The following is a 15,754-nucleotide window of genomic DNA, read 5'->3' on the forward strand; positions in this document are numbered from 1 at the left end:
CTCACTCTACCCCAATCCCCTATCCTGATTTTTCACACATCTGGCTAACCCCAGCCAAACCCTGTGTGACATTCCAATTCTGGCTGCCTGCCCAGGAAGTGAGTTACTTTCACTTTCATTCCTCAGCAAGCAGCCAGCCAGCCTCCCTTCCCCCCCCAGCACTTCACCCAACCTAGCCCTGACGGAGGGGAGGGAGGAGAGAGAGAGAGGTGCTCTTAGGGAGGAGAGAGAAAGGAGGGGGTGCTCTGTGGGGCAGGAAGGAGAAGAATGGATGTTATGGGAGACAACAAAGGATACTGGTTCCAGAGCCACAGCCTCACCTGACCTCAGCCGGGGGGAAAGAGTCACACTCACAGGTGAGCTCCTTTCCCAACCCCCACCCCCTCCACTTCCCAGAGACCCCAGCAGCCAATCCCATTCCTCAGACTGTGCTGCATTCGGCTCTCTCTAGGACCCAGCAGCCCTGCTTCTACACTGTCTGGGCTGCCTGGAGAGTGGTGCCCCCAGGCAGTGTGAGGCCCTACGCCGCTGCCTATTCTGCCTATGCCTAAGGACGGCACTGTGCTTTGTGTCCCCCCAGTCCTGAGCTGGCTTTATGCCAAGCCAGTGCCCTAGCATAATTTAGAGCACCTTTATGATTGCTCTAATTTAAACTTTTCAATAATGGCCCCAAGGGAGAAGGGACTAACCTGACTTTATGCCACGAGAATATTCCCCCCAAATTAGGCTTTCTACACTTGTTTGGGACTGCTATAGAGCAGCAGGGTAGTGCAAAGCAGCTGGAATGCAGCCAAGGATTGGGGCCACTATCTCTAAGCATGTTGCATAAAGTCTTTGGCAGGAATTTTACCACTGAGGTCACTGAGCTTTGAATCAAGCCCATAACGGCCGCCTCTCTTTTTTCTATACTGTTATATGAAACACATTTTCAGTCTTGTTCACCTACGGCTGCAGTTGTCATCCTTATAATTAACTTTATCCAAATATTATTTATACATTTAAATAATTTTAAAAAACTATGCAAGTGCTTTGCTTTTGCTTCAGCAAAGTGTTTTCTCTATTATATACCCAAATTGAAACCACATCTAATATTGTTTTATCTTCTGTTGTCCTAGTGCCTTTATTTGACAAGTCTTTTTCCCCATGATTACACTCTCTCAGGTCTTATTGTACCATGCTATGAAGAGAAGTTTTTTTTAAGTTTAGCTTTAGTTTTTAATGACAATAGCAGACTAACAAAATTTTGGCCATCACTAGAAGGAAATTAATTACTGAGGGTGAATTTTGATTCAGTCATGTTTGCAACAGAGCTGTGGAAATAACTGTTTTGGTTCACTGATAAGTTTTCAGTTGAACTAAAAATGATTTTTTTTTGTTTTTGCAATTTTCAGTGAATCAAAAATCAAAAATTATTTTGGTTCAAATGAAACAGTTTGTTCAACCCACAACTAAATTTTTGTTTCATTTTAGAGCACTTTAATGTTTTTAATTTTTTTATAATAAATTTAAAGGATATTTCAAAACAAAGTAATTTTGAATGAAAACTCAAAATGTTTCATTTGGAAAATGTCAAAACAAAAAGTTTCAATTTGTTCAGAATATTTGTTTTGTTTTTTTTTTTACACAAAAAATTGGCGAAACCCACAAGAATTCACAAAATATTTCACCGAATCTGCATTTTTAATTAAAATAGTTTCAGCAGAACAAATTTGCTCACCTTTAGTGTGCAAACATTTCCTGCTCACTTCCTCAAATGTTCAGGTGCTCAATTTTTACTGGTGCAAATAACTGCCCCAAATGAGATTTTTAGCTAAAACTAACAAATATTTGCTAAGGGCTTGATCCAAAGCCCAGTAGATGGGAAGACTTCCATTGACTGCATTAAGTTTAGACTGAAACCCTAAAGCATCTTTTGTTTTTTAAAAATTGTAAAATTAACCTCTCTCCATTAATGCTATATTGATTAATCACATAACTAAACTAGATGATTTCTGTAATCAATGTACTGTGAATTCCAAATGGCAGATATTACTACTGAGCTTCAAATCTGAGCTCTGTTTATTAGTTAATTATTTGACTAATAGAATGACTCGTGCATTATATGCGAATGGTATATTTTATTGTGATATTTGCAAGGCACAACTGGATTGATCTGCAGACTGACAATTATTCAGTAAAAAAAATTGGGACAGATTTTGAATGAAGAATAATTTTGAGCATTTTGCAGTCTGTTTATGGCGAATCTTAAAAGAAGGTAAAATTCACTGTATGAGTTACTGCTAATTATTTTCTTGATACTAATAATAATCACTTTGTAAATGGGCAAGAACTCTTCCAACTATATATTTACTGTGGGTGTTTTTGCCCTCCGCATTTGGGTGTGTGTGAATTTAGTGAATATGAAAGGTGCTGGATTAACAGCCCTGCAAAATGTAAACCAGGCACTGGAAATCTGCCCACACCATCCCATCAACAATTCAACAATTTCCACCCCACCATCAACCTCAGCCTGGACCAGTCCACACAAGAGATCCACTTCCTGGACACTACAGGGCAAATAAGCGATGGTCACATAAACACCATCCAATACTGGAAACCTACTGACTGCTATACTTATCTACATACCTCCAGCTTTCATGCAGATCACACCACACGATCCATTGTCTACAGCCAAGCTCTACGATACAACTGCATTTACTCCAATCCTTCAGACAGAGACAAACACCAACAATACTCACCTGCTGAAGTGAAGAAACAGACTGACAGAGCCAGAAGGGTACCCACAAGTCACCTACTACAGGACAGGCCCAACAAAGAAAGTAACAGAACGCCACTAGCTGTCACCTTCAGCCTCCAACTAAAACCTCTCCGGAGCATCATCAAGGATCTACAACCTATCCTGAAGGATGATCTCTTACTCTCACAGACCTAGGGAGACAGACCAGTCCTCACTTACAGACAGCCCCCCAACCGGAAGCAAATACTCACCAGCAACTACACACCACACAACAAAAACACTAACCTAGGTACCTATCCATGCAACAAACCCTGTTGCCAACTCTGTCCACATATCTGTTCAAGGGACACTATCATAGGACCTAATCACATCAGCCACACTATCAGGGGCTCCTTCACCTGCACATCTACCAATGTGATATATGCCATTATGTGCCAGCAATGCCTCTCTGTCATGTACATTGGCCAAACCAGACAGTCTCTACTCAAAAGAATAAATGGACACAAATCAGACATCAAGAATTACAACATTCGAAAACCAACTGGAGAACACTTCAACCTCCCTGGACACTTAATAACAGACTTCAACAATTCTTCAACAAAAAAACTTCAAAAACAGATTCCAACAAGAAACTGCAGAACTGGAATTAATTTGCAAACTGGACACCATCAAATTAGGCCTGAATAAAGACTGGGAGTGGATGGGTCACTACAAGAACTAAAAAAAACTAATTTCCCCTGTTAATTTCCCCCTACTGTTATTCAGATCTTCCTGTCAACTGTTTGAAATGAGCCACCCTGATTATTACTACAAAAGTGATTTTTCATCCTGTTGATAATAGCCCACTTTAACTGATTTGTCTCGACCCCCACTGTGTAAGGCAACTCCCATCTTTTCATGTACTACTATAGATCTCTTTCTACTATATTTTCCACTCTACGCATCTGATGATGTGGGTTTTAGCCCACGAAAGCTTATGCCCAAATAAATTTGTTAGTCTATAAGGTGCCACCAGGGTCGGCTCCGGGCACCTGCTAAAGAAGCAGGTGCTTGGGGCGGACAATATCAAGGGGCGGACCTCCAGATGCTATCAGGGCAGCACATCTGGGTTTTCAGCGTCAATTCGTGGATGGGTCCCTCAGTCCCTCTTGGAATGAAGGACCAGCCGCTGAATTGTCGCCAAAGAGTGGAGCAGCATGATCGTGTTGCCGCTGCTTTTTTTTTCTTTTTTCTTTTGCTGCTTGGGGTGGCAGAAAACCTGGAACCGGCCCTGGATGTCACAAGCAGTCCTCGTTGTTTTCGCTGATACAGACTAACACGGCTACCACTCTGAAACCCATCCCATCTACATGTCTCTATTTTGAACTGAAGGGACTACCTCTAGCAGGCAATGGAACATGTAGTCCTTGAAATGATGCCTAAAACTCCCATCGGGGCACCAATAGAAGCCAAATGTTGCAGTCATTTCTAAGAGATAGACACCTGTGCTCTGGAAACAGGACTGAGACCAGCAAATTCATTTTATACAGTTAACCAAAGGAAAAACAGTAATAACCATCTGCTTTCTACTGACCAGGAGTTGAACTTGTGACCCAGTGGTGGAAGGCGACCCTGACTCCTCTTGTCTTCTATAGAAAGACAAATCAGCACAGTGCAACAGCTAGGAAACCAATTTTTCTATAACTGAGCCTTCCTCTTTCCAGTTCTGTCTTTTCTCTGTGTTTTATATGTGAAGCAACTTGGACCTCAGAAAATAAATTTATTATAATTTTTTAAAAACATATTTTAACAAAAAAAGATTTATTTTCTGCAAATCAAATTGCTTCCCTACCACTAGATCATATACATAGTTGTCCCATTTTATTGTCTTTGTCATTGCACATGATATAGAAAATATTAAATGCTGATTTGTTATTTTTAAAGTGTGATCTGCAAGGCTAATTTAACTACTCAAATATTTATAACATAATGAGGACATGAATTTAACTGTTGCATATAAAAATCTTAACTGATATAAATTTCAAATGTAATTTTAATCTAACATCTATAGCAAATCGGGGAACCTAACTAATAGGAATTAAATCCTGTAAATCAGAATTTTAAATTGACATGAAGCTACACACCAAACTTATAAAAGGGTTGGATGACCTCTCAAGGAAAGTTATTGAGCCAGAGGTTCTATCTACACTAGGAATGGGCTCTGTGTTGATAATGCTTGATAGCAATGATTCTCCAGCGCCTCACCACAATCTCTGATCTGGTTTTGAAACTGTTATTAACTGCTAATGTAGATAGGCCAAACCCAATTTTAGTGTCATTACAGCAAAAATAAATGAGACAAGCAGACTGTAGATCTGGAGTCTCTTATGAAACAAGAAGATGTGGTAATGACTATAAACAAAGTGATAATCCTAGGGGCTTCTATTCATTTTAATACAAATATTTACATTATATTTATGTTCAAATAAACCATTTTAAAATCTACAATCTTCAGTAGCATCAGAAAAGGAAAATCCTGGTATATTTATTTAACTTTTTTGAACTGTCAAATAACAAAGTATGGGGCATTTAATGGATAATTTTATTACCATCACTGTAACTTAACACCCAGGCTAGACTTCTTTTACAACAAGGAAAAAGCCCACCAAATTTAACCTGACAAAAGATAAATCACAGTCCTTGAAAAGCCGTTAAGCCATAAGTGTTAATTTCTTTAGTTAAATCTTTGCTCTATCACCTTGTTATATATGAATCATTACATAAAAGTGAGAAAGTGGTGCTCTAGAAATATTAAAGTTACAGCTTTTTGTCTTCCTGAATAAGTCAGGTTCTTAAACTTTCAGCAAAAGCTATCTAAATGCAGCTGCTATCTTTGGAGGGCTAAAAAAGGGAGACACACGTAGGGGGCTGGAGAGATTGTGTGGAAATCAAAAATAAGACATATTTCAAATGAATCTCATTGCCTTTTAGAAACACTTTGAACAACAGCCATGCCACTGGGGTGCCGTAATGATCTACCCCATTATATAATGTAACACTAAGTAAATGTAGGAGTGGAAATTTCACAATTGGACATTTAATGGCTGCAATTATGGCAAAAGAATAATGAACCTATTAGACAGGAGAACTGGCAATTACTCTAAGGCTTATTGCAATACAGCTGTGAAAAAGTAATACAGAAGCATACTTAAAAATGGTTATTAAAGGGGGATAATGCATTCTGTTTACCCTGACAGAAGCGATTTTTTTTCTGAAATGAAATGGGGCTTTCTGGTTATCAGACATGGGAGCTCAGATGTGATGGATCCTACTATTTAAAGGTAATATATTTTCAGATATGCTTTTCTAAGTATAAATGATGCCTACACTAAGACTATAAGAACTAGATTTACAAGCATACACACAGACAGCCAAAGGAAGATGGCTAAGCAGAGACATAAATGCAAAACAAATAGCATGAAGAAATTTAAGGTAACTTCCAAATAGTTCAAGTGGCTGCTCATTGCAAATGGAAATTAGTGTTAGTTGTCTCAGATCAGGAACGATTAGCTTCCAGAACCGTTACACAGCCCACAAAAACTCGACAGTAGGAATCCAAATATGATTTATTTGGCCTACTAAATTTTTCAGATGTACATATCCAAATGAAGTTTTAAGAGACTGGATGAAGTGAAACACAATTAACTTCTTCAGCAAGGACAGCTAGAAAAGAAAGCCACAGTGTACTCTAAAGAAAGTATCATACATGGCTACACTATCTCCCATGGATAAACAGTCAATTCCCCAGGGTGTAAGGTCCAGGAAAAAGTTAGTGCAAGATGAACAATGTGTCCATTGTCCACAGGGATGTAAGAACATAATTAACAAATAAAGGGAAGATTAATAACATCCATTGGTCTCAACCATGCTCAGCTCTAGGATCTGAATCTTTGCCTAGGTTAAACACCATGCCACAATATAATTGCTGTATTACTAAAATGCATGCCATTAGCCTTGTCATGCTGTCTGGAGTGGCTCACAACCTCAGGGCAGTCTGTCAAAAACAGGGCAGATGCCTCAAACTGGTGATATGTTCTATAATTCTATAATTAGATTTCACCAACTCAGTCACAAATGTGAACTCCTGGATCACTATAACAGTCTTACCATGGACAGTTCCCATAGGCTCTCCAGTCTATATTGCCACCTAGGCAAGCTGGACATAGTGAAAATTGGTCATCTATATCAAAGATCACAAAATATTCAGGATACTTCCAGTCCCAAGGGACCAGTCACATACCTCAGATCAATTTGTATCTCAGCTCTCACACCAAAGACAAAATTTGTAGCCAATCCTGTAATAAACTACTTAAATGTTTATTAACTAGAAAAGAAACAACAGAGAGTTATTTACAGGTTAAAGCAAGCATATACACACAAATAAGTTATCATCTCTTGTTCCTAAAAATGCTAGAGATGTAGTAATCTGTCAATTCAAAATGTCTTTCAGGGTGGACACAGGGACAACCCCTGGAGATCTCTGCTTTAGTTTAGTGTCTCTTCTCTGTCAGAGTTCAAACAGAAAAGAGATGAAAAAGTTTTCTTGTCACCCCGTTTTATCTTTTACATTTAGCCTTCCAGTCCATGAGATGAGTTCCATTGCATGCAGCATTTCCAAGGTGTAATAGGGCCATCCATCAATCCTTTGAATTGTGATGTTCCTTAGAGGCCCTGAATGGGCCGGGGGGTGGGGGAGATGAATCCCATGCCTAGGTTCACAAGTTCAGAGCTAACATTCTCAAAGTTATGAAGCAAAACTTACATATTTCCCTACAGCATGGAATACAGACAGTACAAGTGAAATTAATGCATGTAGCAATTTATAGGCATTTAATGGAGTCTAAACACTAAATACATTCTTATCAGACTAATACCTATTTTGAACACAACTAACACACAGGTGAGTTGGTTTGATTTCCAGCGATGAGTTTATCAATTCTTATCTAATACCTATGGCCTTGTCCCGCACTGGCACTTGGTTTACCAGCATCACAAGCCTCACTAATAATCAACATGCCTAGGCCTTCCAGTTCAGTTACTGTTTCATAAAAGACATATTAGACACACAACTCATAGCTGTAACTCATTTGTGCAAGAAAGAGAGGATTCAACCATTAACCCTGATCTCAATGTGGATGGCAGAGCAGACAGTGGAGAAGGCCCTCAGACTGCATACCTTACTGATGCAGTTCATCCTGGGCAGATTCCCAGGAGGAACCAGATGCTTCCCCTAAAAAGAGCAAATCTCAGGAGTTATGGGCGATATCAAACAGAGCCAAGATTTATAGAGGCCAGAAACCAGAGTGATTAAGAGGTTGTTATGCAGCAGCAAACTCCTCAACCATCAAGGCCTGACTCTGATCTTACCTAAACAGTAAAACCAGTATGTCCTTCAATGGAGTCACTCCTGATTTACTTTGGCCGAAATGAGAACAATATCGGGTGCATTAGGATCAATCCTTGGCCTCATTTCAACTTTAGCTTCACAAAGCAGTCAGAAAACTGCAGTCAATGAGTTCCCCTAACAGAGGAGACAGGTTGTAGGTTGCTCTAAGTTGCCCTGTGGGCCAGTTTGGCGCTCGGCCCAGGAAGAGAGGTGCAGAAAGGCTTACGGCTACATTCTGCTCTCCTTAGCTGTCCTGAGTACACATTTTCTCCTGCTGAGGATTTGGCTCATTAACTTAGTTATTCCTGTTTCACACCAACATCAGATCAGAATCAGGCTCTCCATAATATTTAACAGAGGGCCACTACACGTAAGTCTTTATTGCCACTTATCTACTTTGTTTGTGCTGTGTAAATACAATTGTATAATTATTCCACTGAAAATGATAGACTTTTTTCCACTCACTACTTTAATTTGGACACTGAGGTTAGTGATGCTTATACCACCATTGCTTTAATGTGACTGCCAAAAAGGGAGGACAAGATACTTACTGCAAAAACTGCCTCTTTGCCTGTACTCCACCCCTCTGTCCTGACTACAAGGACCAGCTATGGGGATTTAGACTATAGTTACACTAATAAAAAATTACTCCAGCATGCAAATTGCACTTACCTCTCACTTGCACTATTTTGGATGCACCTAGATCATTATACCGTTCTTTGCATTGCCAGTGAATCAACTCTTTTGGTTTTTCTGGCTGGATACAGGACCTTATTATACACTCAGCCCAGAAAGGACTGTTTGAAAATGTAACCCTACATGTTCTTTAGAGGCATAACCTGTTTGATTAGTAATGATGCGTGCAATAGAAGCTAGTAACAAACAGAAAATCCAAGAAGGTGAATAATAAGGCAACGTGAAAAGACGCTATGCCATGAAAAATTGCAGTTAAGGCAAGATATTATCCTCAGTTGTCATCATCTGGGAATATATTTGTTCTCAAAGCAGCAAATAAACATACCCTCAGGTTTTCTGCTTTGAAATGATATCTACAAAAAAGGGCATCACTACTATAATCAGATTTAGGCTATCTTCTGGTTTATGGCTAATAAAAGGTATTAGTTAAATATTACTTGAAGGAAGGATTCACAGCATTAGGGAGAAAGAAAGACTTCCCTTCAAACTCCCTGGCTTCCCTGAGTTGAAGAACATTACATGAGATTGGAAAAGAATAGGATGTATCTTTAAGCAGAATTAGCATGCCGCACCATCTTTTAAAAGTTTTAATTGCTAGGATTCAGCTTTTGTTTTAGTAAGACACTCTGTTTATATCTAAATCTCCCTTCCTTGTTAAGTTCCTTGTTCTTTAGAAATGTCTAAGGGGTCTGTAACTTTCTTTCTATAAACTGTGCAATATCATCAGGGTCTCTATGCTCAGGCTCTTTCAAATACACTGACAGAAATCACTTATGCTTTCCCTGTGTTGGTAGAACATGTATGCTTTGTACAGTGTTGGCATCTTTCATTCTTTGATGAAAACTAATTTATAAGTACTTGTGTGGCATTAGTTACAGGGATGAGTGAAGGTGTCGTGTGTAATTCTGAACCTCCTTGATCATTATGATGTAATGGTAGATTTCCTGAACCCTAGAATTTGCCAGTCAGGCAGAAAGTAGCTTAGTGTCACATTCCCAATTCAACTATCATCCAGTAAGAAATGACCCTTCTTTTGTTCAAGATATTGTTTCATGCCTGTTTTTCATCAAACCTTTTCCAATGACCTCTAGGTTGTCCTTCTTCATTTAACTGCATGTGCCTGTTTCAAATAAGATTTTATGGCTTGTTACATTGCTTACAAGTTTCTTCCCTCTACAGTAACCTGTTAAACTAAATATTTTAGCAGAATTTGAGTGTTTGCGAAGCAAGGATTTACTTTGGTTTCCTTTGTTGTTTTCATTCAGGAGGAAAATCTCTTCCCCTTTACAATCTGGAAAAGTTCTGCTTTCCCTCTTTACAAAACCCCTGGGGGTGAAATCTAGGCCCCAATTAAGTCAATGGCAAAATTCCTATTAATGTTAATGAGGCCAGAATTGCTCCCTTAGCCAAGAATATATGAACCTACATCCAAAATATAGTTTTTCCCTCTATGACAGCAGAGAAACTATCTGCTTTCCAAAGCTAGTTGTGAATATGCTTCTTCAACTACATTCCCTGCAGAATTCACAGCCAATAACCAATAAGGGTACAACTTATGATTAAGTTAATCAGTCAAATGATGATATCCTTGTGACATGACTTGTCTGAGAGGACATAAACTGAGTCTGGAGATCCAGGATACTCAATGCTTCCCCCACTTAAATCCTAAACCCAAATGTAAATCACTGTGGAAATTAACTTTTATCTCTAGTTCATTTAAAAGTTTGGCACAGGTGTTACTGGGCACATGTTCCACTTAGGAAAGACTGAAATAAGGTGCATATAGGAAGGTATAAGAAAAAATTACCATAAAAAATTAAGTGGAAAATGGATGAGAGGGAAATAAAAAATGCTAATAAAATACAAATATATATACCAGTCTTGTTCAAATCTACTTGCCCAGCGTGAGTAGTTTTCATCTGTTTTACATGCTGGATGGGTGAGAAAAATATAATTAGTTTACCTTTTTGGAAATGGCCAGTTGGTAGACCCTCTCTGGGCTGGAAGATTTTCATGCCAATGCAAAAAGACTGCTATATATTGCTATGTAATATCCACCTGTGCTAGCCTAGCTTTTGAGGAATGTTTTTCTATCCCAGCACAGGCTTTCCTTTAGCTAGAAAAATCATATTTTTAACAACCTCTCCCAAATAATTATTGGGGGAAACTAATTCCCCAAAGATTGATGAACTTGAACTAAATTTGCAAGTTTACATTGAAAGAGTTCAAGTTTGTATAAGCTCAAACGGCATTAGATCTTTATTAGAAGGTATGAGTCATTCAATTGCCATTGAATGGTGATAAATGAAGGCAGGTGTTGCAATCTGCATGTTCGGTTAAGAGTGGAGGGTCTGTCCCTGTGACAAGTGTGCCCGATAATTGTTTTAGCGTAACAAGCTTGAAGAATACATGGTGCTGATAGGTACAGTACGTTTCTTCCCTTCCTTTACCTCAGTTTATTTCTCTGCTGTGGTGCAAACCAGTCTGTTCAGGATGTTATGCACACACACACACACTTACTTTATATTATGTATTATAGGAGAATGACAAAATCTCTAGGAAAACATTTACTAAATATCTGTATATATAAATTCCTATATTAGAGAGACAAGGTGGGTGAGGTAATATCGTTTATTGGAGCAACTCTATAGGGCACGTCAGATCCTTAAAGTGTGGGAAACAAGTGATAGTCTCACAATCTCCTTCAGACTCCCCTGAGGTCTTTGCAAAGACAGTCTGAAATGTGCACAGCCTGCAACAATTTCAGTCCTCTTCTTCTTCTACAGTGGAAGAGGGAGCCTGCCTTCTAATCCAACAAAACTGGCAAAGTCCCTGGAACACAATCCTTATAGCAGATCCCTCTGGTCTTTGCACTGCTGCTCTGGAGCTGAATTCTCCCCAGTCTGCCTCCCAGTCCTATTTATAAATTCCTCCCCCTCCCCTGGAGTTTTCATGGGTTCCAATCTCAGAGAGTGACTTGGGGTGTGTACTGTCAAGCTGCCTGTCTACAGTTGAAATCACCCTAGGAGATTCAAATAGCTAATAAGCCTGGGTAGTGCCACGCACCTAGTTTCTGGATGATTCTGGCCAATTCAACAGAGTCAGTCTACGGCAAATATGCAGGCACACAGTGTCTCCCAAAACAAACACAAGAACTATATATCCTCTCACTGTTTCTTCCCTTATTTATAACACAAAATAGGGGGTCATGGATAGGGGTGACTCTAGCTTTTTTGCAGCCCCAATCACGGCAGGCAGGCTGCCTTCAGCGGCTTGTCTGCAGGAGATCCGCCAGTCCCACAGCTTTGGCGTACCTGCTGCCAAATTGCCACCGAAACTGCTGGACCAGCGGACCTCCAGCAGGCAAGCTGCTGAAGGCTGCCTGACTGCTGCCCTCGCAGGGACCGGCAGGGGACCCCCCGCGGCTTGCCACCCCAGGCACATGCTTGGAGCGCTGGTGCCTGGAGCCGCCACTGGTCATGTATGAGCATTCATGTCACACTCGCTGTCAGTACTTGGCTCAGGCCAGGAGACCTACATGATCCCACCAGTGGAACAAATTCCGTGAAGAATCCTGGTCATATGCCACCTGAGGCACGTTGCACATACGCTAAGACCACCACAAAATACTACACTGTGAGCATGTTGGTTGCACTAGCTCCTCTTGTTTGGGCAAGTGTGGATCTGAAAGTGGAGTCTCCTGTGGTCAGGAGGGGAAATGTGTTAGCTGTGTTAGGCAGTACATTATGACAGGAGAAGAAAGATGGTTTCTGGGATATAAAAAGTGAGCCAGCACAAATAGCTGATGCAAGGAGAGGAAGAATATGGGAAGATCAGAGAGAAAGTTTGCAGTGAGGAAAAAAAATCACATTTTTTCATTCTGCCTGATGTCCTCATTTTAAGGATTCAACGTGATCCTTGAAGTGATCTCCACTGTCATTATGTTCTTCCATCCTAGTGCAGACTGTCATATTGCCTGACAGTTGCATATTTCTATCTAGTTTATACAGCTTGAAAATACCTTTTTAAGCACCGCTATGTTATAAAAAAGCAAAGCACTAAATAGCCAGTATTGCACCATCCCCTGCGTTAAAAGTAGAATTTTTAACATCTGTCTCCTTTAAATGGTCATTCTGGTAGGACTTTTTTATTGTATATCTTCAAGGTAATTAATTAATGTAATTGGATATATTACTTCTTAACTATCATTTCCTATATTGTACAGTTGCAGGTGCTAAAAGAGAGGATTGAGAAGTCCTTATGAGCCAACATATTTACCAGGCCCAGGTAAGACTTCAGCTCCATGCTTCTCTATCTTAATTCAGCTCAAGCAAGAAATAAATAGCATGATGCTAGGCAGCGGTTTATACACATAGTGTAGTTACAAGACATGTACTAAAGGTGTAATATATTTACTATGTGTGGTTCTCCATCTGTCTCCAAATAAGTGACCTAGTACCAATGGCCTTGCTGGCAGCTATGCCAGGTTTCCACATTATGGTTTTCTGATACTGTTGCATCACTGATGCAGAAAGTAGTGTGGCAGATGAGCTGGGAATTATAGAAACAACATGACAATGCCTTGTACATTTGAAAGTGGCATAATGTTAAGATACCTGTCTAGCTCAGACATTTCTGATGCACCCTTTGTGACCGATCAGTGAATATGTCTGTATTAGATTGTGAATTCCATTTTGTTTTGTCAACGCCATGTTGTACTGCAGCCTTCATTTTGGGATTAGAACATCCCTTTTGTGCTGGGAATGGACAACTAGGTGAATGACTGTAAATGAGAGAGCCATCAAGGCCTCATCTCTGAATGGCTCTTCCCTACTTGAACAATGGGTTGCTGCCAGTAGAAGCCACTGACTTTAATGAACTCTCTATACAGAAACCTGTCTGGAAGGGGAGGGCTGGAATCCCCCAGCCTACACACATGGTTGGGAGAGTGGCAGTTTCTCCAACTGACCACTGATTAATGTGGAAAGACTTTATTTAAGGCAGTGACTGTCTGCAAGGGAGGGGCCATTCTGTTGTGGCTGGCAAGCAGAACTTGTTGGAGAAAGTGACAACAGCAGAGACTCTACATCACAAGGATACTGACCAGAGCCAGGACTCACAGGTGGGGTGAGATCTGTCAGATGCATTCGGGAGTGTGTTGTTTTTCTGAAAAATGTAACTCTCTAGTTCTTTCAAGAATAAAAGTATCTGTAGTTAAGAAATTCATTTACTAAGCCTGTGTTCCTGGCTTTACTGACACTCTGCCTCTGAAGGATTTAACTAGACATCAGAGCTCCCACAGCCAAGTGGTTTATAGGGGTACATATCTGAGCAACTGAGGCTCAGGAGGACTAAGGCACTGGCTCTGGCTCTAGGTAGCTGGACTGTGAGGTGCCATTGCCAAGAAAGGCTTTAGTCATGGAGGTCTATACTTGGGAACATGTCTGAGAGACCCAGAGCAAGGAGTAGTGACTAGTCACTGAGAAGCATGGAAGATTCAGCAGTTGGATCCACTCATAACAGACTGGAGTCTGTCCACAGAGCAGGACCAGGCCTGGTTGTAACACCCATTACCATAGTATCTCAGTGTATTGTCTCCTCCCTATGTGGCTTCCATACTCTCCTGCACTTGGGGAAAAGACGGTTACTCACCTTTGTAACTGTTGTTCTTCGAGATGTGTTGCTCACATCCATTCCAGTTAAGTGTGCGCGCCGCGCGTGCACGTTCGTCGGAAACTTTTTACCCTAGCAACTCCAGTGGGCCGGCAGGTCGCCCCCTAGAGTGGCGCCGCCATGGCACCTGATATATACCCCTGCCGGCCCACCCGCTCCTCAGTTCCTTCTTGCCGGCTACTTCGACAGTGGGGAAGGAGGGCGGGTGTGGAATGGATGTGAGCAACACATCTCGAAGAACAACAGTTACAAAGGTGAGTAACCGTCTTTTCTTCTTCGAGTGATTGCTCACATCCATTCCAGTTAGGTGAATCCCAAGCCATACCTAGGCGGTGGGGTCGGAGTGAGAAGTAGCAGCATGGAGCACTGCAGATCCGAAGGCCGCGTCCTCTCTGGACTGCTGGACCAGGGCGTAGTGGGAAGCAAAGGTGTGGACCGATGACCAGGTCGCTGCCCGACAGATTTCCTGGATGGGCACACGGGCGAGGAAAGCCAGCGACGACGCCTGCACCCTGGTAGAGTGCGCAGTCACACGGCCTGTAGGAACGTGAGCCAAGTCATAGCAGGTCCTGATACAGGACGTTACCCACGAGGATAACCTCTGCGAGGAAATGGGAAACCCCTTAATGCGGTCCGCTACTGCCACGAAAAGCTGGGGGATTTGCGGAACGGTTTGGTCCTCTCCACATAAAACGCGAGAACCCGACGGACATCAAGCGAGTGGAGTTGTTGCTCTCTGCGTGAAGAATGAGGTTTCGGGAAAAAAACTGGGAGGAAGATCTCCTGGTTGACGTGGAAGGCTGAGACCACCTTGGGGAGAAAGGCAGGGTGCGGTCTCAGCTGCACCTTATCTTTATGGAAGACTGTATACGGGGGATCCACCGTGAGAGCCCGGAGTTCCGACACCCGTCTAGCTGAGGTAATAGCTACTAAAAAGGCAGTCTTCCAAGAGAGATAGAGCAGGGAGCAAGTAGCTAACGGCTCAAAGGGGGGCCCCATGAGCCGAGACAACACCAGGTTAAGATCCCAGGTAGGGGCAGGGGGTTGGACATTAAGGTATAGACGTTCCAGCCCCTTAAGGAATCTAGTCACCGTCGGGTGAGAGAAAACGGAGCGGCCATCCCCACCCAGGTGAAAGGTGGAGATAGCCGCCAGGTGGACCCGCAGGGACGATATCGCCAGGCCCTGTTGCTTAAGGGACCAAATATAGTCCAAAATATTGG

General features: G+C 41.5%; 1 long non-coding RNA gene across 1 annotated transcript; it reads left to right on the forward strand.

Moving 5' to 3' along the window:
• Positions 1-258: 258 nt before the first annotated feature.
• LOC127055192 (uncharacterized) lies at positions 259-14,489 on the forward strand. Its single transcript, XR_007775430.1, has 3 exons — positions 259-356; positions 13,084-13,145; positions 13,859-14,489. It is a non-coding gene; the product is annotated as an uncharacterized LOC127055192 (long non-coding RNA).
• The last annotated feature ends 1,265 nt before the right edge of the window (positions 14,490-15,754 follow it).

The sequence above is a fragment of the Gopherus flavomarginatus genome, chromosome 7, assembly GCF_025201925.1.
Source record: "Gopherus flavomarginatus isolate rGopFla2 chromosome 7, rGopFla2.mat.asm, whole genome shotgun sequence".
In the NCBI taxonomy this organism is placed as follows: domain Eukaryota; kingdom Metazoa; phylum Chordata; order Testudines; family Testudinidae; genus Gopherus; species Gopherus flavomarginatus.